The 22,315-nt window shown below is 37.0% G+C and overlaps 1 protein-coding gene across 3 annotated transcripts in view; it reads right to left on the bottom strand.

Moving 5' to 3' along the window:
• Window positions 1–22,315, bottom strand: part of LOC125399432 (leucine zipper protein 2) — a 379,570-nt gene that overhangs the window by 339,059 nt on the left and 18,196 nt on the right. The window lies entirely within an intron of this gene.

Raw genomic sequence — 22,315 nt, 5'->3', positions numbered from 1 at the left:
GTAATACACTGAAAATAATCAGCCATACAATCAAATATTAAAAAATATCCTCAAATATAAAGTTGGAGAGATGGCTCAGGGGTCATGTGTTCTTGTTTCAGAGAACTGAAGTTCAGTTCCCAGATCCTTGTCTGGTTGCGCAAAAATGCCTCTACCTCCAGCTACAGGCAATCTGACTTTCTTCAGCCACCTGCACACACACACACACACACACACACACACACACACACACGAAAATAAGTGTTTTGTAATAGAAAATTATAAAATATTCTGTTATTTGTTCAAAAGTCGGTATCATTTTATACTTAAACATAAATTTTTAAATATTTGAGTAACTAAAAGTAATTTAACTAATACATAATGACCAATTAATGCCCTTTTGGCTTTCCATTTGTAAATCCTAATGATCTATATTCTTATCGAAATATTAAGAAAGCCTTGATGATTGCCTGTATGTTTTCATAAAAGTTCCCCCAAGAAGATAAGCCACATGAAGAAAGGGAAAAATTAACACTTTCATGTAGCAGCATTTCATCTATATTTTAATAATTAAAGCTTGCCTGAAGATCAGAAAGGAAAACAGTCATATTGACCAGCCTTATAGACCAGGCAGAAAAACACACACCTTTAATCCAAGTAACCACACTAGATTGCAATAGAAACCAGGCAGTTGTGATGCACTCGTTTAATCCCAGTACTAGAAGTGATTCTAAAATGGGAGGAACATAGTTGAGCACATGGCCTTGTGGTATGATTGTGTATCCTTTGGGTATATACCCAAAAGTGGTATTGTTGGATCTTGAGGTAGATTGTTTCCTAACTTTCTGAGAAATCGCCATACTGACTTCCAAAGTGGTTGTACCAGTTTGCACTCCCACCAGCAATGGAAGAGTATTCCCTTTATCCCACATCCTCTCCAGCTTAAGATGGCATCAGTGTTTTGGATCTTGAACCTTCTGAAAGGTGTAAGATGGAATCTCAGAGTTATTTTGAATTGCAATTCTTTGATGGCTAAGGATGTTGAGCATTTCCTTAAGTGTTTTTCGGCCAGTTTAGATTCATCTTTTGAGAGTTCTCTGTTTAGGTCTGTACCCCATTTTTATTGGATTATTTGTTCTTTTGATGATCAATTTCTTGAGTTCTTTGTATATTTCAGAGATCAACCCTCTGCCCAATGTGGGGTCAGTGAAGATCTTTTCCCATTCTGTAGGCTGCCATTTAGGCTTGTAGACCATTTCCTTTTCTTTACAGAAGCTTCTCAGTTTTAGGAGGTCCCATTTATCAATTATTGCTCCCAGTGTCTGTGCTGCTGGGGTTATATTTGGGAATTGGTCTCCTGTGTCAATGCATTCAAATCTACTTCCTACTTTCTCTTCTATTAGGTTCAATGTGATTGGTTTTATGTTGATGTCTTTGATTCATTTGGACTTGAGTTTTGTGCATAGTGATAGATGTGGATCATTTTCATTCTTCTACATGTTGATATCAAGTTATGTCAGGACCATTTGTTGAATAAGCTTTCTTTTATATTTTTTGCTTTTTGTTAAAAATCAGGTGCTTGTAGGTGAGTGGATTGATATCTGGGTCTTCGATTTGGTTCCATTGGTCCTCCTGCCTGTTTTTATCCCAATACCAGGTTGTTTTTATTACTGTAGCTCTGTCTGTATTCAGAGAAGCATTATTTTAAAAACCAGAACCTGTAAACAAACTAAATGTCCCTCAACTGAATAATGGATAAAGAAAATGTGGTACATTTACACATTGAAGTATTACATAGCGGAAAAAAATTAATTACATCTTGAAATTTGTAGATAAATTGATGCATCTAGAAAATATCGTATTGAGTGAGGCAACCCAGGCCCAGAAAGACAAATATCATATGTACTTACTCATAAGTGGCTTTTAGACATAAAGCTAAGAAAAACCAGCCTATAATTCACAACCCCAGAGAACTGAGACAACAAGGAGGACCCTAAAAGAGACATATATGGATCTAATCTACATGGGAGGTTGAAAAAGACAAGATTTCCTGAGTAAATTGGGAGCGTGGGGATTATAGTAGAGGGTAGAAGGGGAGGGTGGAGGAAGGGAAGGGAGTGGAGAAAAATATATAGTTCAATAAAAATAATTTTAAATAAAGATGGGAGGTAACAGCTCTCAGACTGAGTCTCATTCTGAGAATTATGGAGGCAGGATTGCCTTTTCAGCATGAGATCATGGTAAGAGCCAGTGGCTGACTGCTTTGCTTTACAGATCTTCATGTTTAACCACAATATCTCTCTTTGTGTTTATTATTAATTGTGCTTCACTTTCAGAATATATTTCTCATATGGAGATATTAGTAGCCTGTTTTAATAATTTAATAAGAAAATAGATTTATATTTTCCAGAATCCTATTCATAAGTTAGGGTTGTCTCTGATTTTGTTAATTCCTTAAGTAAAATTGTCATAAAATAGAACCCAACTATTCCAAGTGTCTCTGAATTGTCATCTGTCTCAGCCAGTGTTCTGTTGATGTAAAAAGACACCATGACCAAGCCAACTCTTATAAAGGGGCTCATTTAATTGGGAACTTGCTTATAGTTTTAGAGGTTAGTCCATTGTCATCATGGCAAGGAGCATTGAAGAACTGGTTGAAACCTACACTCTGATCTGTAGGAAGAGAAAAGTGGAAGTTTCTGTCCTGTCCAGTCACAGAGCCATTCAATCCCAAACAAAAACAAAGAGACTTATATTAAGTATAAACCGTTTGGACTATTGATCTGGCTTATTTCTAGCTAGCTCTTACATCTTAAAAAAAAAACAAAATGTTCTATTTGTTCTTTATATAACCAAATAATACTACCTGCAGGAAGTAACCCAAAGGGTACTCAAAGTAATGAAATGTGGAACATAGATGTGTTTTATTTTGTAGAATTTGGAAAATTAAAATATGTGTACCACATTGCTGATACCTGTTCATGTTGTCAATGAGCTACTTCTTTGAGTTTGGAAAAGGCTGATTCAGTAATCACATATTTACTAGAAGCTATGACCATCATGGGTATACCTGCACAAATAGTAGCAGACAATACTCCATCATATGCCTCTAAGAAAATAAAACAGTTTTTGCATATTGTATTATATTATATCATATCATATCATATCATATTATAAAGCATATTGCAGGTATACCACATAATCAGTTATATATATATATATATTTATATCAAATCAAACTATAAAAGATATGTTAAATAAATAGAAAAGGATGTCAAATACTCAGAGAAATAGGTTGCATAATGCTTTACTAATCTTGAATTTTCTTAATGCTAGTGAGAAAAGAATAAGAGCTGCAGAGAAACACTGGACAATAGAAAAAAAAAACTTCTGAATAAATCAGCCAGTGTACTTCAAGAATCTGTTGACCTCAGAATGGAAACCAGATGTACTACATTGGGGAAGGAATTTCGCTCTTGTTTTCACAGGAGAAAAAATGGCTATAACATCAAAATTAATCAAGATTTGGTTTGAAATGGAGAAACCTCTTGATAAAAAGAAGGACATCTCACCTTCTACAAATTGTAAGGAAACCTCACAAGGGTTGGAACAGGGTTCTGGTCTTGTTTTTGCAGGAAAATAGAAAATATCCATCTTTGTGAAGTCACAAGAACTTGAACATCTAGACGCCTAAAGAAGAAAAATTAGCTATCCAGAAAAAAAATCACCAAGCAAATAAAATCTGACATATAATACCAGTATAATCTGCAGGGTAAAATCTCTCTACCTAAATATATATATATATGTATATATATATATATATATGAAATATATATTTATATTTATATTTGATATATATATATATATATATATATTTGAAAATCAAAGTTGGATTTAGAGTTGGACTGTGACTCTCTCCTCTAAACCAGGCATGTTGTTAAAGAAAAAACTCAGAGTATCTATCTATCAGGAGAGCCAACTGGTGTGGGACAGAAGATATTTATCATTGTTTAGAGGGGTTAGCTACAAGTTATAATTGGTAATGGTCAGAATCTTTAACAAATGGTGCTGGCATAACTGGATGTCAACCTGTAGAAGAATGAAAGTAGATTTATATCTATCACCATGCACAAAACTCAAGTCCAAATGGATTAAAGACATTAATATTAATCTGACCACTTTGAACCTGATAGAAGAGAAAGTGGGAAGTAGTCTACAAGATATAGGCACAAGAGACCACTTCCTAAGTAGAACCCCAGTAGCACAGACAATAAGAGAATCAATGAATAAATGGGACCTCCTGAACTGAGAAGCTTCTGTAAAGCAAAGGACACTGTCAGTAAGACAGAAAGACTACCTTCTGATTGGGAGAAGATCTTCACCAACCCTTCAACAGACAAAGGTCTGATCTCCAAAATATACAAAGAACTCAAGAAGCTAGATACTAAAACTCTAATTAACCCAATTAAAAAATGGGGTACTGAACTGAACAGAGAATTCACAACAGATGAACTTCGAATGGCCAAAAGACATTTAAGGTCATGCTCAACCTCCTTAGTGATCAGAGAAATGCAAATTAAAACAACTTTGAGATACCATATTACACCTGTCAGAATAGCTAAACTTAAAAACACCAATGATAGCCTATGATGGAGAGGATGTGGAGTGAGGGGAACACTCATCCATTGTTGGTGGGAACGCAAACTTGTGCAGCCACTCTGGAAATTAGTGTGGCGGTTTCTCAGGAAACTGGGAGTCAACCTCCCTCAGGACCCAGCAATTCCACTCTTGGGAATATACCCAAGAGATGCCCTATCATACTACAAAAGCATTTGTTCAACTATGTTCATAGCAGCACTATTTGTAATAGCCAGAACATGGAAACAACCTAGGTGCCCCTCAATAGAAGAATGGTTAAAAAAGGTGTGGAACATATACACATTAGAGTTTTACTCAGCGGTAAAAAACAATGACATCTTGAATTTTGCATGCAAATGGATGGAAATAGAAAACGCTTTACTGAGTGAGGTAACCCAGACCCAAAAAGAGGAATATGGTATGTACTCACTCATAAGTGGATTCTAACCATAGTTAAAGGTCTTTGAGCCTATAATTCGTGATCCTAGAGAAGCTAAATAAGAAGGTGAACCTGAAGAAAATCATACAGTTATCCTCCTGGATAATGGAAGTAGACAAGATTGCCAGGGAAACTTGAGTGCACGGGGGGGGGGGGGTGGAAGTAAGGGGAGATGGTTAGAGAGAAGGGAGAGGGGGAGGATTGGGGATGGCTTGGGGGAATGAGATGGGGGGGAGGAAGGATGGATTTGGGAGCAGGGAAGTATATATCTCAACTAAGGGAGCCATTTTAGGGTTTGCAAGAGACTTGATTCTGGAGGGGTTCTCAGGCCCAAGGAGAGGTCCCCAGATTGTTCCCTGGGCAGCAGAGGAGAGGGTGCCTGAACTGGCCTTGGCCCATAACCATACTGATGGATATTTTGAATACCATCATAGAACCTTCATCTGGCGATGGATGGAGATAGAGACAGAGACACATATTGGAACACTGGACTTAACTCCCTAGGTCTAAATGAGAAGCAGAAGGAGGGAAAACGTGAGCAAGATAGGCAGGACCAGAGGGAACCTTCATCCAACGATGGATGGAGATAGAGACGGAGACCCACATTGGAGCACTGGACTGAGCCCCCAAGATCTAAATGTGAAGCAGAAGGAGGGAGAACATGAAAACGGAAATCAGGACCGCGAGGGGTGCATTCACCCACTGATACAAGGGGACTGATCGAATGAGAGCTCACCAAGGCCAGCTGGACTGGGACTGAACGAGCATGTGATCAAACTGGATTCTCTGAATGTGGCTGACACGGGGACTGACTGAGAAGCCATTGACAAAGGCACTGGTTCTTGTTTCGTCTGCATGTACTGGCTTTTTGGGATCCTAGTCTGTTTGGATGCTCACCTTCCTAGACCTGGAGGGAGAGGGGAGAAACTTGAACTTCCCACAGGGCAGGAAACCCTGACTGCTCTCGGGACTGGAGAGGGAGGAGAAGGGGGGGAGGAGAGGGAGTGGGGGGAATGGAAGGGTATGGGGAGGAGGGGAGGAGGTGGAAATTTTTATAAACAAATAAATAAAAAAACACAAAAACACAAAAAAAAGACAAAAAAACATCATTTAACAATAAGAACATAAATGATGTGGAAAAATCCTACAAAAATATACATTAAAAAAGCCAAATAAAATAAATTAGGTTCAAGGTTCTTGTTTTGGAAAAGAAGTGATATTGATATGATGAGATAAAAGGATAGACTATTGAAACTACTCTATAAATAAAAAAGAGAGAATATAGATAAGGTAAGATAAAAAGGTAGATTATTTAATCTACTTTTAAAAAGCAACTACTAGCTTTAAATGTTATACATTGGATTTGACTTTTATATATTGTATACAAATTTTATATATTGATATAAATTTGAGACTAATTTTGTTAAAACATACAATACACATGATTCTAATCTTTTTAAAGGTAATGTACATTTATATATCATTTAGCAATGTAATGCATATTTCTCATCTTTGAAAGCTATTATTGTCATCAATTGTTTAGGGCATTAAGAAAATGCAGGTTAGTAACTATTCACTTATTATAATCGAACTTGTAGTCACATTGGGATGTTTTCCAGGTCAAAGGCATATTTTAAATAGACATGTCACCTTGAGACACTTCAGATATCTACAGAATATGGTCCTTAAGATGTTTTAATAACATAGGTACTTTTTATGAAAATGAGAGATGTCTGCTCCTGGCAACACCAGTCTACTTCAGAGAAGATAATGGGCGTTGAAAAACTCCACATGAAGTTTACTTTCTTTTGTGGTAAAAAAAAATAAAACACTGGGAAAGAAAATGCCCTTGCCTTGACTGCTGACAATATGCTGTCTTTATTGGACAAGCAAGACACAAAAGAAAGTGACTGTCAAACATTGTCAGGTCTAGAAGGGACAGTCCTTCAGACTAACCTGCTTCACAGAAAAGTCTGTCAGATATGCTAGGCCTAAAGGCTGAAGACAGATGCTCCATTGTTACAAAGGAACTTAGAGTAACTCTCCAGGAAGACAGCTATTTCTGTCATTTCTCACATATTTTTAGAAGACATTTGCTCACACTTCCTGTTTACTCCATTAAAATATTTTCCTACTTGGGTCTTTAGAGAGTTAAAGAGTAAATATTTATATTTTTCCTTGTTTAACTGAGACAGAAAGCAAGTAATAATAGAAAATAAATTTGGACATACCAATATAGGATAGGATAGATAAAGAATGTTTATTTGAATTTGTCAAATGCAAATGGACTAGACATTGTTGATATATTTATTGACTGTGTATATTGTATATAGCCTTTGTACTTATTGTATATATTTTTCTTATATGAGTTACAGTCTTCTTTTTATTTTAGACAAAAGGGGGAAATGTAGTGAGATTTCACTTGTATTTTAATAAATAAAACTTGCCTGAAGATTATAGAGTAAAATAGCTGCATTGATCAGCCATACAGACCAGGCAGTGATGACACACACCTTTAATCCCAGTATTCACACTAGTATGCCACAGGAGTCAGGTAGTAATGGTGCACACCTTTAATACCAGTGTTAGAGAGGAATATAAGACAGGAGGAGACAGGTTTCAGGCTCTGTCTCCTTCTGATGGTTCCTGGAGGCAGGATTGTCATTTCAGGCTGAGGTTGAGGTAAGAGCCAGTGACTGGCTGCTTTGCTTTTCTGGTCTTCGGGTTGAACCCCAATATCTGTCTGTAAAGGGGTGGTGGGAGACTGAACCTGCCATAGACTTTCAAACCTCAAAGTCCACTTCCAGTGACATAATTCCTCCAACAAGATTACTTCTAGTCCTTCTAATCCTACCGAGGAGTTCTATTTCCTGGTGACTAAACCTTTAAATATGTGAGCATAGGGGACTCTCTTATTCAAACCACCACAACACCCCATGTCCAGCCAGTTAGAAGAATGCATGTCTAAGACCACAGAACATAAAGCAGAAGCCTATGTCCAAGACAAGCACCCATATCAGTCTTGTCATTTCCTTGAGAGCACAAAGGCAGTGGACTCTGAGATACACTGGCTTCTTTCTCTTGTGTTCTTGAGACCTCTGGATGTCAACGTGTAACTTCTTATGGAAATAGAAACCTATACTTTATTTTGACAAGACTTTGAATGTTATTGAAGACCAGGGTTATCATACATATTTAATTCATCATAGTAACTGTCACAAAATAAGAATAATATCTTTTTTAATGTTCTATAAGCATGATAACCTTCAACGAAACCATATATAAAATAACTAAATGAAAGGAAAAGTTAAAATTTTTTAAATTTTGTTTACAAATACAACCAATATCAAAATAAGAAATGAAGAACTAATGTTAAAATACTTTGTCTTTCAATACTACTTTTTACCCAAAAACATTTAATTAAGAAATTACATTTGGATTAATCTTGAAAGTTAGTTAGAATCCTTTTAATCATGAACCATGTAAAACTAGTTTTTATGAGTCTGTGAATCACATGTGAATAAAAGTAGAATAAATTAAGCCTGAGCTGAGAATGCTCTGGCAGTATCAGGTAATACGTACTGATGAACTACCTTACCTCCCAGTGTCAAATGTGACATAAATGATTAATTGATGTTAGTTGATTTATTAACTTGAGAGCTCTGAAGGAAATGGAGTAGCTATTGCTTTATGAAACCAAAAGAAGCAGATAACTCAAATACAATGACTGACAGTTTCCTCAAACAACATCTGTCTTCTGTAAACATAAAGAAGAATTTATGGTGAGAAAGGGGAGGGAGAAGAACCGGGATAGTCTGGGCTGCCGACTGGGGCCATGTAGGTAAAAAACAAACAAACAAACAAACAAAAACCTATGGATATCCACTATGTACACTTTTGAAATTGTCAGTTTTCCATTGCAGAGGATCATTTGTAACACAAGTCCTGCCCAATTCTATCCATATCCTACTCATTCTTTGATTTCCTATTGTTAGTCGTCATTTGTCACTGAATATGACTCTCTACACTCCAAAACTATTGTGTTTTTGTCAGCATAATTCTCTGGAGAGGTACCCAAATAATCTCAAGTGTCCACCCTAACTCCTTTCTATTCCAGTGCATTGCTTTTCTCTTTTCATTCATACAATAATTGTTAAGTATTATTTTAGGTTAAGGGTCTTTCAGATTAACAAACATGTATAGGTTTTGCATGAGTATGAGTCCTAAATCCTGTGAAATATGCTTAAGAATGCAATTGTAAAGATTATCAGTTATAGGATAGGTAATAATTATATGGATAGATTTTTTTTAAAAGAAATGAAAAGCTATATTCCTGAAAAGTAGCCATTTAACCCTCATACCAATGATATGCACATGATCTAGCTGCTTGGCCCCTTCCCAGAAGGTGGTGGTGCTCTGTGCAATTGAATTTCTTTTGAGTGGTGTGCAGTGTTATCATTTTATGCTTCCCTGATAGATTACAATGCTGAGTGTCTTTCTGTACATATTTGCCATCCATCATTCTTTCTAGTGTGTTTTGGTCTCTGTGTTTCACTCATTGTTCTTATTGCATCATTTGATTTATTGCTGCTGTTTTGCCTTGTTACTAAAACAACTTAGCAATGTATAATTGGCATGAAGACTGTAGCTGATTAGTGCTTACAGCATGGTAAATTTGCAGTATTCACAGAGCATGCCGTATATCCCATTTCCTTGCTATGTCAACTTTCATTGTTACCTGTCTGTCTATCTATCTGTCTGTCTGTCTGTCTGTCTGTCTATCTATCTATATATCCAATCATTTATACTTGTCTTTAAATCTATTATCTATCAATCCATTAACAATATATCTATCACCTATCTTTCTCTATGCATCTACATTCATCTATCAATCTGCTGTCTATAAATAAGTCATTAACCTATCTATCTGAATACGTGCATGAAGAACTTTATTGTTGGAGCCCATAAGACTTTACAGTAAATGGATAGCTAACAGACTAATAGGCAGATCCATGGAAAGTGTATGCAAAGATGTCTACATGGAATAACACATTTTGCAGGACTATGGGAACACTTGTCTTTTGGAAAAGTCACTGTCAAATCTGTAAAAACCTGTGAAGCCAAGATTCTTCCCTTCAAAATGAGATTCATTTCCGAAATACCTTAGCAGTGTAACTTCTGCATGGGCAATGAATGACCTTTCCATTCCTCCACACCATGAGGCCTTAGAACAGTAACATCCTCTCTTTGTTCTAACAGTCATATTTACATTGAAACCCTTCCTCAAAACTATCTGCTAACAGACCGCCTAGAAATATCTAAAGAAGACAGGCACTGAGCAGGAAGGTAGCATGCCCCACCTTTGCTAACAAACAAATCTGGGTGTCCCCAGAGTTGGTTATCAAAAGATATTGGATAAGGAGAATGGGTGAATCCAGGACTCAGAGATGTTTAGTAACTTTATCTAATGGTTTGGGATGCCCGGTATTTCCTTTTGGATGCTGGCTCTTTCCTGGGTGGGGTCACCTGTTCCGGAGTACTGCTGTGTCAGGCTCTACCTGATCTTTTTGTGATTTTGATGTGCATATTATCATTGTCTTTGCCTACAGGATTTTCCAACTCTGTCTGTAAAAACTAGAAACCATATGGAAATCATTTCTTCTTCTTCTCTGCACCCCTTCACCTCACTTTTTCCACCTCACCTGAAAAATAAAGAACATGCAGAGGTAATGTGTTTGAGTTAATTTTTTACCCTCAGATTTTCACTTGCCATAGACACCCTATTCTGAGCCCTGAGGGGGTACTGAGGCTGGAACTCAAGGTCCCTGTTACTTTATTAACTCTATCACATTATTTATATGTCTAGATACTAACCTACTAGTGGATATGATATTCAAGTCCTTTCTTTCAGTCTGAATTTCTTTTACTTGTAGCTCCTGTATTCATTGAGACAAAAATTTCAGACTTTGATCATGTGGGGCTTATCATTTTTTTTTCTTATATGAAATGGGATTTTTGGTACCAAATCTATCAAGTCCTTGCTTAGATATCAGTACTCTAAGTGAATTGTGCTTCAAATACAGTTAATGTTAAGCATTACAAAGACAGAAATCAACAATTATTTATTTTTACTGTGTTTAATCAGGGGCTTGTTATACAGCCCACACTGGCCTGGAGTTCATGGTCCTTCTGCCTACAACTCAAATTCTGTAACTACAGAGATGACCATCTATCTCAAATGGATCATTATTTTTAAAGGACATTAAGAAAATCATGTTTATCACATTTAAATCTACTATCTCTTATAACTCTTGTAAGCACATTCTTTTGTATCAGTGACAGAGAATACCATGATTTCTTGACTACAATAACTGTCTGTGCATATGCACTTAATTATGTACACTCGTGTGTACCTAAACATGTCTGTGATGTCAGGTCATCTAGCTGAGACACTAATCATTAAAGAAACAAAGCGAAAGTCAGTGCAGTTGCTACACTCCTGAAAGAAGGCAGCATGGATAGGGATCACAGCCTGTGATTGCTAATCCACATTTACATAACCCTGAAAGGGAATTGTCACTACAGTGAGCCAATCACATGAAATGTGAGTGGACAGGAGTTTTGGCAGCTCCTTCTCAACACAGTTTCCTACTTAGAGCAGACACAGGTGCAGATTGGGAACACAAGCAGAGGAAACAATCAAAAGGGAACAGAAAAGAGGGCGGCTCCTCGGGGCCCACATGTGTGGCTCCCCATGTACATACTTGCAATCAAGTACATTAAGTATCAGAATGGTTCTAAGATGGTGTGGGGCTCAAACTGGATCAGCCTCTCATTCCTCATTGACCTGGCCCTGCCTCTTCCATTTATACTTTTTCCTGTCGGTTAATGTCTTGTAACTAAGGGGTTTTCTACTCTCTTGTATCTGGACTGTCAGTTGCTTCTACTGCAAATGATAATCAGGGAATCTAAAAAAGTTATCGGATGAATTCTGAGCAGTGTAACCCGCTGATTCAGGAAAATCATGCTTTCTGTGCCACAGACATTAGGTAAAGGATTGCTGTTATTGTCCATGCTCCTTCTAAGGGGTTTGAGTTCCTAATTTGAAGAGAAACAACTTTTTCAATTAGATGACTCAGAGTCAAGAAAATGGATGCTTACCAAAGAAGAGCTTTTATCTATAAAGAAAATCTTTATAGACCAGCATGCTTCTTAGAAGCTACAGGTCAGACAGGGACATAGATTCCTCATGGGTGAACTGTACACTCCAGTCACAGTGCACTGTTGTGAGTGACTGGTTATAGGGACCAGGAGTGGTCATGACTCAAATTATAATATGCATGTGCCAACTATTTTCTTTAAATGTGTTTTAATACAATATGTTTTGTAATAAAAAGTAGCTCTGGACTGCTCATCATTTGACTGGAAGTGAGAGAACTGGTCAGCCTGGCTTCTGAAATAGTTCCAGTATCGAAGAACGTCAAGTTGAACAATAGACCCTTATTTCGTCTCAGCCTCTGGACAGCAGCCATATTTACGGTAAATTAGATTGTGACTCATTCATGAGATACTAGCAGAGCCTCACTCAGCTGTCCATTGCTGTTCTGTGACTCACCTAACTTCAGGATTTTCAAGGAGGCTTGATACAAACAGACTGTACCATGAGCCTTTATTTTATTTTGTATTATTTAACACACACACACACGCTTTTTCTTTTCTCTAATATTTTATACTCCATTGCCCATGGACTTAAGATTTACAGAAAACTATATTTCTGGTTGAAAACAGAGTGAATACATTATAAAGTCATGGTATAGGCTTGTCAAAATTGCCAAGACCACAGACACTTGACTTCTTCCGGAATGTGAGGAGGGACCTTAATTAAAATGTTTTCATTTATGCTTTATGTGCCTATGAGTACTGTTTATCATAGCTAAGATTCAAATCTAAACAAATAGCAATTTGGTGAGCTAAGACAACTTAAAAAGAAGTGTCCTTTAGAATCAGTTACACAGTGCTACACTGTAGATCTCTGTGCCTGCTTCCATCAGTTGCTAGTTGAAGGTTCTATTTTGACAATTAAGGTAGTCATCATAGATTATAGATGAAGGTCAATATAGGCATCTTCTCCACTGTTGCTTAGAGTCTTAGTTGGGTCAAGACACCGGAGATCAGCCCAAGAGAGGAAGGAGTGATAATATGAACAAAAGGGTCAAGACCATACTGGTAATCCCCACTGAAACAGTTAACCTGAGCTAGTGGGAGCTCGCTTACACAGGAATGACAGCAGGCAAATTTGCATAGGACCAAATTAGGCTTACTGAATGTGGGGGACAGTTGTGAGGCTTGGACAGTCTGTGGGATCACTGGCAGTGAGACTAGGATTTATCCCTAGTGCGTAAACTGGCATCTAGGAGCACTTTCTTTTGGGAGAAATACTTTGCTCAGCCTAGATATAGGGGGGAAGGCCTTGCCTTGAAGTAAGTGTCAGACTTTGTTGATTCCCCAAGGGAAGTCTTACCCTTTCTGAGGAGTAGATGGGGAGGTGGGAAAGGAAAAAGGTGAAGGAAGCAAGAGGAGGGAAGGGAGTGGTAAAATGGATAGCTATGTAAAATAAGAAAGGATTGTATTTTTAAAAATTAATTCAAAAAGGAAAAGAAGAATGTTCCACAAAATTGTGTGACTATTTATGCTTACTCTCTATCTCCTGATTAAGGATGTCATTTTCTCTGATGATAATTTAAAGGTACAGACATCAGGAAGACATGTTGTAGAAGTCTTAAGAACAAAAATTTGATTCTGCATCTTTATACCATAGTACTTCTTTGGTGGTCTCTGCACAGTACTCATATATCCCTGTTGCCATCAGCTAAGTTTACCAGTTAGAAAACCTCCTGGCAAGTTGGTCCAAATGTTAAACTATCCCAAACAGGTTTCTCTGCCCTATCCAACATTTTGTGTTTTATTGAAAACAAACAAACAAACATCAAAACAAAAACATCAAAAAGCATTTGGTTACGTGTCAATGCTAAGTGGAAACATGCATCCCACAACACACCCCTAGTATGATCCATTCAGGAACATGTCTCATTATTTCTCATCACTCAGAATTCCTGATAGCATAACCTTTTCTGGGATTCAGTGGATGAGCTGTTTCAGAAAGGGAAACCTGAATAAATGATGCAATGAGCCATCTGTTGTGAATGGCCAAGCAGTTGTTCTTTGTGATCTGCTTCTCTGGAGCAGAGTTATTAAACTGCTAATTCCAAATGTATTTCCTCTTGATTAAACCAAGTGCAGAGACTTTCATGACAGCAAACGAGCAAAGTGGACAGCAATGATGGAATGATTAATGAAGAAGGTAGACTGTATGATTTCATAGTCCATGGCCAAGTTTTCTCTCTTTAACCTTGAAAGTATTTCTCCTACATTGCATTAGAAATTCTGTGATTAGCTTCCTTTTATCATTCTACTGTTATTATCTACAAGTACCTTGCTATAGACAAGTCTACTTCCCTTAAATGTTATAGCAGCCACAGTACTCATTCACATATGTATCTATATACACAACCATGCCAAATGCATGATCTCCTCCCAGCACAGCTCTCCTTTCCTTCAAGTTAATCACATAGATGTTGGAATCAGCTCTTCTACCCTTCAGTTTATTGCAGCCTTGAAAAACTTGGGAGTATCCAGGGGATTATCAGGTTAGTGATATAGATCTCTAGCAATCTGTGAGAGGAAAATATTCAATATCATAACATATTAGAAACAGACATGCACACATGTATACAATTCATTCACATACAAGACATGTATGTATCAGTCTTGAAAAGACATTTCTGGATTGGTCTTTTCTTCTATATAAGAATATATACTCTATTTTTGACACCATTGTAACAGTTTTAGATGCCTATTCCTCTCAGATATTCTAGATTGTTTGCTAGAGATAGGTCCTGGGAAAGCAAGTACCCTTTCTGGGTTACATAGCCCTGAAATATTGTATTCTTATCTATTTCATCTTTAAACATAAAGCAATTTAAGAATGATTCTTTTAGAACAAAAGTAATAATTTCTTAGTCCAGTTTATTATTATTATTATTATTGGAAAACTAGAGTATTATGTAATCTCTTAGAAGAAAAGTAGGAGCAGAAAAGCAATTTATCAAATTCGATCTATTAAATCGGTCTTCTTCCATGAAACAAAATCTCACAGTAGCAAGAAACTGACTTCTTTGACATTTCTACCTCATGTTTTCCCAAATGTATTTTCTTAAAGTAAAGATACTTAAAATATTACTGATAGGCATATATGGATTACTTCAATTTAAATTTTCTATAAGTCTTACTTTAATGTATTTCTCTTTGCTCCCACTAGGATCATAGTTCAATAGATTTTAGCTGTGGTCTGAAGGAGGTGTGTTCTGTGCAGGTGGCCCTTGTGACAGACTTTTATACTTATTCTTGACAGTTCTGACTCTATGGAAAAATCCAGCTCTTCAGGAGACATCACACAGATGTAGTTGCATTGTCCATTAAAACAAGGTATATACAATGTTTACTTCTGTGTGCCAAATGAACTACATTATGGATGTCCTGACAGTGTGTAATACTTTATTTCAAGGTGTTCATGAGAGTGTGTTCAGCCAATGAGCACAGTAAAGCAGCTGGTGCCCCCATTACAGATAGTCATTATTCAATATTCTGACAGCTCAGATAGAACAGAAGGGGAAAAAGAGACAAAATCCTTCTTTGTTGTGAAATAATCTTTTTGTATACTATGAAAACGTTTCACTCAATTTGGTTTAATAAAAAGTTGACTGGCAATAGCTATGCAGGATTTGGGGGCGGAGAAGACACTGGGAAGAAGAAGGGTGGAGATACCATGAGATGCAGAGAGAATAGGATGAACACTACAGAGAAAAGGAATAAAACCATGAAGCAGAAAGTACACTAATAGAAATGAGCTCATTTAAATTTAAAAGCTACTTAGAAACAAGTGTAACCTATCCAGTCAAGTTTTCGTAATTAATAAGAAGTCTCTGTGTCACTTTTGGGGAGCCGATGGTACTGACAAAAAAAGTTTGATCAGATATGGCATCCAACATGAGGTCATGTTTATCCACGTACAGACTGAGGGGGAAAAGGTTCAAAACACAGATTCAAACTCAGCTTCTTGGCATGGCTTCCTGGTGACTGAGGTCTCTTGGGTAGCTTCAGAAGACTGAGACTGACATTGGGGTGGATGCAGCCACCATCAATAGGAGCCACGTGCTAAACTGAGCTGCACCTGTGACTGACGTAACAGTTTAAGATTTGTGGCATGCTATCAGGAAATGAATGCTGCAGATGCTCACTAGAGACAGATTCGAGTTGCTTACAATGTGTTTTTTTTTTTAAAAAAAAAATACTATGTAGGCTAAAGAAAGATAAAGAAATGGGTATAGTCAACCATAGAAAACAAAATAAGCAGTTTATAATTAATAGTCTTTGAAGAGAAAATAAAATAACAAAAAAGAATAAGTTGTGTAGAGATGGGAAATACATAGGGAGTCTGTATCCTTTATGATGTTATATTGATTTAAATATTTTGATTACTAATGAATAAATAAGAGCTGTTGAAAGACATTGGATTATAAAAACTACGAAATTAAACCAAGCCAACCAATATATCTTCAATATGTCTTCAGATTAAATGGCATAATTGAAGATAATTATGAAATCATGAAAAAAGTTATCTTAACTTCAAAATGGAAGTCAAAAATATGTTACATTGGGGAAAAGTTTGTGCTTTTGTTTCCACAAATAATGAAAGGCTGTAATTGATAGAGATTAGATTTGATCAGGGAAATCCTGAAAATTCTGGCTACAGACATAAAGAAATAAACCTAGAAAAAACACAAGACATGTGATATATATTTTACCTGCTCAAACATAAAATGAAAAATCATCTTTGGCTGGCTAGCGTACAATATACAATCCATACTTGTGCTAATGTAGATATGTATTTTATCTTTGAAAGTTTATGTGTTTTCAGAGCAAGGGACCAAGATACCAATGAAAATGAATGGTTCAGGGGATCCAGCCTCTCAGAGTGCCTCTGTTGCAGTTTCCTCAGAGTTCTATATCCAGAACAGCCCTAATACTGAGATACTACAGTCTCACAGACTACTCCATCCAGGACCGCAGATAATCCTGGCATTTTTCCATTACACAGAGACTGGACAACAAATGACAGAACTATCTCTTCCAGGACTTGACCATTATCTCAAATTTCTCAGGGTCCCCTAAAGATTCCAGTGCTCCCAGACAACATGAAGCAGTATAGAGAACACAACACCCACTTTCCCAAGAGGTGGAATGGGTGGTTTTTGATCATTTGGCAGGTTAAGGATATTTGTCATTATTTACACAGGTTGATATGGGTCATGGTCAGTAAGAAAAGTAAACAAAAGAGATTAGATTCAAGCAACTCTTTCAAAAGAGAAAAGAGGACATATAATATAAAATGATTACATAAAAGGGTAGATTGTTGAGTCTACTTTTGAACAACCACGAGTCTCACATATTTTACAGTGGTATAAATTTTGGTATATTGATATAAATTTAAAGTTATTTTTGTTATACTAAATGTTTGTTTCTACTCTTGATTGGTATATTATTTTGCTTATGTGGCTTATTTGAAAATTTAATGCAAAATTTAAAATGCAAGTTAATAGTAAGTCATTTATAGTAATCAAACTTGTAGTCATGTTGGTATGTTTTCATAGCCACAGAGAGATATATTTCAGATATATAGCTGATCCTCAAATACTTCAAAGATCTATAAAATATGGTATTTAAGATGTTTAATATCTTAATGCTTTTCATGAGAGTGAGATTCTTCTGGTCCTTACAACACCAATTTACTTCAGAAAGGATGATGGGCAAAAAAAAAAAAAGGAATACCATATGTAGCTTGCTTTAAATGTGTCAAAACTAGTCATTTGAGAAAAAAATGCTGTTGCCTTGCCTTCTGAGAGTATGTTGTACAAACTAGACAGGTAGGATACAAAGAAAAAAGACTGCCGAACTTTGCTAAAACAAGGCAGCTTAGTCCTTCAAAGTTCCTGCTTCATTGAAAAGATATTCTAAGCCTGTAGGCAAAAAATGGATGCCCCCAACATTGCAGAGTAACTTTACTAGAAATCTGGATGTTTCCTGGCATCCAGATGTATCTGTCGGTTCTATAGTTTTGCAAGTGGCTTACACTGCAGTTCCTGTTTACTCGGGTAATATTATATTCTTCTGGGGTCTTTGATAGAATTAAATATTATATAATTTTAGTTTTCCTTAGTTATGATAAAAGACAAATTAGGTATAAAACTTTGGACTCACCAAGATAGGATTAGTAATGGAATATTTTCTCAGAATTTGCTAAATGCAAATGGTCTAAATATTGTAAATGTAATTTTTACTTGATAATTTTTCCTATTATATATAGTTTCAATTGTTAAAGTTAATAACTTTCCTTTCTCTTTAGACAATATCAGTTAATTGTTCTTATTGTATATAGTTTTACTATGTTAGAATTAAAACCTTTCCTTTTATTTAGACAAAAGGGGGAAAATGTTGTGGAACAATCTTTCTGTAATTGTGAAGATGTGCCATTTAGATTGGTTTAATAAGAAGCTGAAAGGTCAATAGTTAGGAAGGATTTTCTGGGCAAAAAGGATGCTGGCAATAAGAAGGGTAGAGATTCCATGAGATACAGAGTAAGCAGGATGGACACTACAGAGATGAGTTAATAAAGTCATCAGACAAAAAGTAAATTAATATAAGTAAGTTAATTTAAGTTATAAGGGTTAATTTGAAACTGCCCTAACCTATCAGCCAAGTTTTTATAATTAGTAAGAAGACTCTGTATCATTATTAGAGAGCTGACGAGCCTGATTAAAATGTCTGATTACACTTCTTTTTCCTTCACATCATCTTTTATTGCCCTTGAATGTAAGCACTCCTACCTCTTAAATTCATCTAACTGCATCCCAAGCTAGCACAACTACCAGACCTTTGGAATCATGGTGAATTGTAGGTTTTCATGGTTATTTGGGATATGACAGGTGGCAAAAAGCAGAGTTAGGAACCACATGGCCTCCATAATCTAGAATCCAATTTCTACAGCAAATTTCTCATACAAAATCATGCATATACACATGTGTGAGAGCATGGGCCTGCACATACATATGTACACATACACACATGCATACACACACACACACACACACACACACAGAGAGAGAGAGAGAGAGAGAGAGAGAGAGAGAGAGAGAGAGAGAGAGAGAATATCAAACATCAAAGTTTTTCTCTAAAAACACTCTGACCAAAGTAGATCTGTTACTGATGTATAATGCTTCAACTGGATATCAAAACATGGAATTTTGAGAGAAAAAGGTCATCATTGGAATGTAGTGTCCACACTCAAAACAAGCCAATAGGTAATTGTGAGGGTTACTTCAAGAGAATGCAATCAATGGTCTTACCCATCTTTGGTTTGTCCAAGCTATAACACCAACGTACTAGGGAAAATGTACCTTGTGGTACAATATTGGCAAGAAAAAAATTAATGCCTGGTATTATAAACCAGTTCAAAGGTCCATGACTGGAGCTTTCCCCTAGAAGACAGCCTATTCTTATGTGACACAATATCAAATTGCCTTCTAAATATATATGATATACTCATACATGCTTATATTGCTTTCATTCTTGGCAAGGTAAGCTTCTTTTTGCAGTGGGGGATGATTAATGCAGAGAATCATCATAGGTCAAAGTGTTGGGGAGAATAGATGTTGATTACTTAACTCTAAACAGAGTATCTATATCATTCCTTCTAAATTTCAAGATACACGTGGAGCAGGGTGTAGAAAGAGTTTAACATGTAGAGGAGTGCTGTGAAAATCTCCCTTCAGTACAAGGTATGGCTATGGTATTCATGGAGTCACAACAACAGTTGCTACTGCATAAGACTTGAACGACACAGGAGATGTTGATATTCTATCATGGTTTATAAACCCTCACCCCTGCCTGAGGAGCTGCAGACAGTTAATGATTGGTGGGGGAGGCAGAGTCACGTGCCTTCCTGGAGCACTACTAGTGCATGGGCTCCACTCCAGCAAGTAACCATCTTACCCATTCTCATGCAGAAAATCCTATTTGAATTCAGTGAAATGTAGAAGAAATTCACAAAATGTAGAAGGAGGTATACTTGGCGGGGGAGGGAAGAAGAAAACAAACTAGATTCACTTGGAGAAATCAGGAGGTTAGAGAGGATAATGGAGGGATAAGGGATAATCAAAACACAATAAAGGTATTAATTGTGAAAAAATAAAGTTATAAAAAAGAAAAAGTCAAATTGCATTTCTCAAGCTGGGGCAGGTATTTCATCTAGAATGTTCATTGTAAATTAGACCTCACAGACAATCTGTGAAAATTGTTCTTGCCAGAGTTTCTATCAATGGGTGTTTTTGTGGCTCTGAAAGCGAGAGCTAATTGACCTACTGACTGCCACGGAGGTGGTGGCTCATGCTTTTGTGCATCTCAGGAACAACAGAAACATCTTGCAGGCATAAGGTTTACTTTGGCTCATGATCTCAGGGGAGTCTTGTCGATCATGATAGGCAATATGATGCAAAATTTCTAAAGTTTACTGCTGGGGTTCCTAACATCACTGAGACACATAGGAAGCAGAGAAAGCAGGCCAGAGTCTGAACTGGACACCCTTCAAGGTCCATTTCATTTATTAGGGCCCAATTTCAGAGGATTCTAATACCTCCCCCAAACACTACCAGCTGAAGACCAAGTTCAAAAGCACAGGAACCTGTGTGCAGTAGGAATTCCTACTCCCAGTAGACTTTAAGTTACCAGCCAACTTGGGCTTGGCCTCTTATACTATTTATGCCAATGTAAAACATGCATCAGGCCTCTTTTTTGTCTGGAGGATTTGGTTTCTGTTCTCCATTCCAGCAAACGATTGTGACTTGTGAGTCTACACCTAAATAAATAGCCATCTATTAGTCTCAATTCTGAGCTAGTGTGGGATTTCTTTTAAGCGTCCTTCTTCACCAGTGAGGATCACTTCACATTCAGACCACAAGAGAGCACTGTAATGTGACCAGCTAACCAAGCTAAACCAAGTCGTGCATCTGCCTAACTCTTGTTCAAAGTAAACAAATCTACTAAGTTTGTGGAGAATACAGACCTCTTGCCTAAAGGCCACAAAGATAAAAGAACAGGAAAGGAATTTGATGTAATTTGAATAACTAGCCACTGTTTGAATTTCTTCCTTACAAAGGACTGGTGATGACATTAAGTCTTGAACGAGTCACTCACTCTTCGGGACCACCCATTTTCTCATTTCCAAGGTAAGCTTGGAAGGATCTTGGAAAGGAAAAGAGTCTAGGCTCTTAATTAGAATGCTCACAGTCAGGTATGTGTCTAAATCTACTACATGTAACACTTTGGAGATGTAATGTTCTAGATTTCTAGCTGAATAAGAGAATCTTATGTTTCTGCTAAGAGAATACAATAATGAGAAGATTTTAGGTGGTACAAAGGCCAATGGAGGTTTTCCTGGTGTTTTGTTTGTTTGTTTTGTTATCTCTGGCTGTCTTTTTGTAGGAGGTAAGAAAAATACTATACAACATCTCTACCAGGCATCCCTATAATTCTGCTGCTCTTTTCCATGTTGATATTGGACCTTAGAACCTTAGGCCGTATTTCAGTTTCCTTTGGTTTAGGTCCTGTGATTCACCCATTCCAGTGTGAGTCACTTTGGGACTTCTGACTTGAAGTTGTTACTATATCTGGCCTTAGAGCAATTTAGCTCATCTCCCTTTGTTGATTATATTCTTCAATAACTGCAGAATACACTATAAACACAGGATTCCGAGCTGGGTTAGAACTGCCTGGTGCAGCCCTGACCTTGTCCTTGTCCCTTCCTAGGAAAGTAAAGTTACACATGAAGAAGAAACTATCCAGGAAAGGGCTAGCCTGGCTGAGTTCCTTTCCACCTGGGATTGCCATGGGGAGGAAGGTGAATATGCAATCAAGATCTGATATGCCCTGGGAGGAGCCAGTCTATGATTAATACAAGAGTTATTTTTCTCCTTCTTTTCCTAGAGGAAGTGAGCAAATGCATTTGACAAAACTTCTACATGCCAGTGTGTCTATTTTACTACTCAGAAAGATAGGCAGCTAGTGCATGGAAATCCGAATGGTCAT

The sequence above is a fragment of the Myodes glareolus genome, chromosome 24 (assembly GCF_982192425.1).
Source record: "Myodes glareolus chromosome 24, mMyoGla1.1, whole genome shotgun sequence".
NCBI lineage: Eukaryota > Metazoa > Chordata > Mammalia > Rodentia > Cricetidae > Myodes > Myodes glareolus.
This window is presented reverse-complemented; position numbering and strand designations above follow the sequence as displayed.